Source organism: Garra rufa, chromosome 1, assembly GCF_049309525.1.
Source record: "Garra rufa chromosome 1, GarRuf1.0, whole genome shotgun sequence".
NCBI lineage: Eukaryota > Metazoa > Chordata > Actinopteri > Cypriniformes > Cyprinidae > Garra > Garra rufa.
Genome location: NC_133361.1, coordinates 67,768,144 through 67,770,780, shown reverse-complemented (window position 1 = coordinate 67,770,780; position 2,637 = coordinate 67,768,144). Strand labels below are relative to the sequence as shown.

Sequence of the window (2,637 nt, the reverse complement as noted above, 5' to 3'; positions counted from 1 at the left end):
TGTGGACAGAGTTTCAAACAAAATGTCTAGAATGGATAGTTCTGGTCCTTGATTCTGATTGGTTGAGCCACAATCAAAAATGCTGTAAATTACTCTACAAACATAGACCTCTTTGTTTCTCGGCAACCACATTGTTGCAACCACAATTACAGTTGAGGTCAAAAGTGTACATCCCCCTTTCAGAATCTGCAAAATATTCCCTCGTCAAAACAATCTTAAAGGATTCCAATAAGAATCCTATACGAGGCTCCTACAATGATAGAAATTCTAATTCACATTTTAAAGCAATGTGTTTTGTCCATGGTGTACTTTACTGTTGTAGGATTTCGGTTATGCAAAGTGCAAATAACGATCAAGTCATCACGCTCCGAGGAAGAACAAAGAATCTTTTATCCTGACCAATTGGCATCAGAAAACTGTGAGAAGCGCTACTCTGTCTACGCCAAACTTCGTCTGCTGATCGCGCTATCACCCCAGGGAACAAAGCAGCAATAAAAGATAATCCCATGAGGGGGATAACGAGTGATTTGTGCTGGAAGACTTGTTAGGGCAAATGGAAAACTGTCACCCCTGGCCAAACTCATGACCCCCCTCCCCCTCTCTATGAGATCCTCCAAAAGAACCAGTTGTCCACTCACTCGTGACCTAAGTTACCACAAATTGAGTTAGGAATGAACAAAGGAGAATGATTGACTCCAGACTGGGCATCCCGGCCGCTGAACTCCCCCGACCCCTTTTTGAGCAGCATGGTGTTTCCCCCACCTTCCTCAAAACAGGACTCACAACATGCGCTCAACAAATGCGCTAGCAAATATGATTCAAAAGGGAAAGAAACAAAGAATGCTATTTCAATCAATCGAACTTACTATGCAAAGGGATAGGGCATCCATCTTACTGTCTTTTCAATGCTTGCGATGTAATCGTGTCTTTTTCTATGCCTTGCGTACCTTAGCAACACAAGTTGCCAAATGTGTATCCTATATGTAACATGTACCCATGTTTGGTGTCGAATGAATGATCTTGACGAATGCAGCTTGTCTGAATGAATGAGAAATTGATATTGTGTATATTTTATGCATTGCAATAGTTTATTGAAGTTAATAACAAAACTTGCAGAGTGTCATTTTGAGTTATACCTCAGAAGGAACAGCCCAGGGGCGTAGCTCTGCCCCGCAGCAATATCCAATTGGATCCTAGCATCATGGGACGTGCTTAGCAGCCCGTTTCAAATCTCATGCTCTAAATAGTTCTGGGCCTTGCGCCTCACTCAATGACTTTCATCTCTTGTGGTTTGAGTGATTTTCATCTGCACTCGCCCTCTGACCAAGCACGGGATTGTGCCAGCAAACTCTACAGAACTATCTAGTGCTCAAACTGCCTGAACTGAGCGAGAAGAGTCCAAGCGTCCTGAAAAGACTTAGCTCTCCTCTGCAGAAGATCGCCTGCTCATTCCAACTACAAGAACTCCAGAACTCTCCGTAAACCGCAAAGACTTCATGACCCGCCTTGCAACTCAGGCGCCCACTGAACTCTGAGCGCAACAACACGCGTAACCAGGCAACCGCTGCCCGGATACCGGTACAGCAACTCCTGTTGCCCAACCCTCAACTTCGAAGGATTCCCAAGGACGTCATCCAAAGACCGACCAGCAACCAACCAGAATCTCTGCCGAGACGAGCCCACACAGGGAATCCCCATTCTGGCACGAGCGCAAGTAAACAAGCTCTCCCATTCTTGTTGAATCTGGTACCTAGTCATTTAAGTGAAATCTCTGCTTTTGTGGTTTTCTAAGGTTGCGATTTGAGAACTAGTAGCAATACTACGACTTTGGGGTTCTTAAAATCCGTAATTTACCATCTTTGAAACTGTATGAGTGCGCGTGTGAATGTCTGTGTATGTGTGTGTTTATGTTTTAGTAGAATAGATTTTGTATCCTAGAGTACTTCAATAAATCATTGTTTCATTTAAAGAGGTGTCTTGACTTTTATGTTCACAAAGTTTCATCTTTGCCCAGATCAAGCTACCTGGCTTTAATTTCCTAAAGTAATAATTCAGTTTATTTATGCTCCTTACCATGAGCATAATATAAACCTCGGAATTGAGAAGGTATATTGAGTTAACCACTTCGGTGGATGAATGGTTAAGAAACGTAAACTATTAATTCTAAATCTTTCGGCCATACCGCCATACCGCCCTGTGAGCGCCCAATCTCGTCTGATCTCGGAAGCTAAGCAGGATCGGGCCTGGTTAGTACTTGGATGAGAGACCGCCTGGGAATACCAGATGCTGTAAGCTTGCTCTGTGCATCCATAAATAAACATGAACTACACAAAATGACTAGTAACATAGGCACTATCTTCTCTAATACATTAGAAGCTGTTGCCCCAATCAAGCTAAAAAAGGTTAGAGAAAAACGTGCTGTGCCATGGTACAACAGTAATACCCATTCTCTAAAAAAAGAAACTCGTAATCTTGAGCGTAAATGGAGAAAAACTAACTTAGAAGTTTTTAAAATTGCATGGAAAAATAGTATGTCCAGCTATAGACAGGCTTTAAAAACTGCTAGAGCAGAGTATATCCACCAACTCATAGAAAAAAAAAACAAAAAAACAATCCAAGGTTTTAATTTAGCACAGT

The 2,637-nt window shown here is 42.2% G+C and overlaps 1 pseudogene; it reads left to right on the top strand.

Moving 5' to 3' along the window:
* The first annotated feature begins 2,176 nt into the window (after positions 1-2,176).
* LOC141346582 (5S ribosomal RNA) lies at positions 2,177-2,295 on the top strand (annotated as a pseudogene).
* The last annotated feature ends 342 nt before the right edge of the window (positions 2,296-2,637 follow it).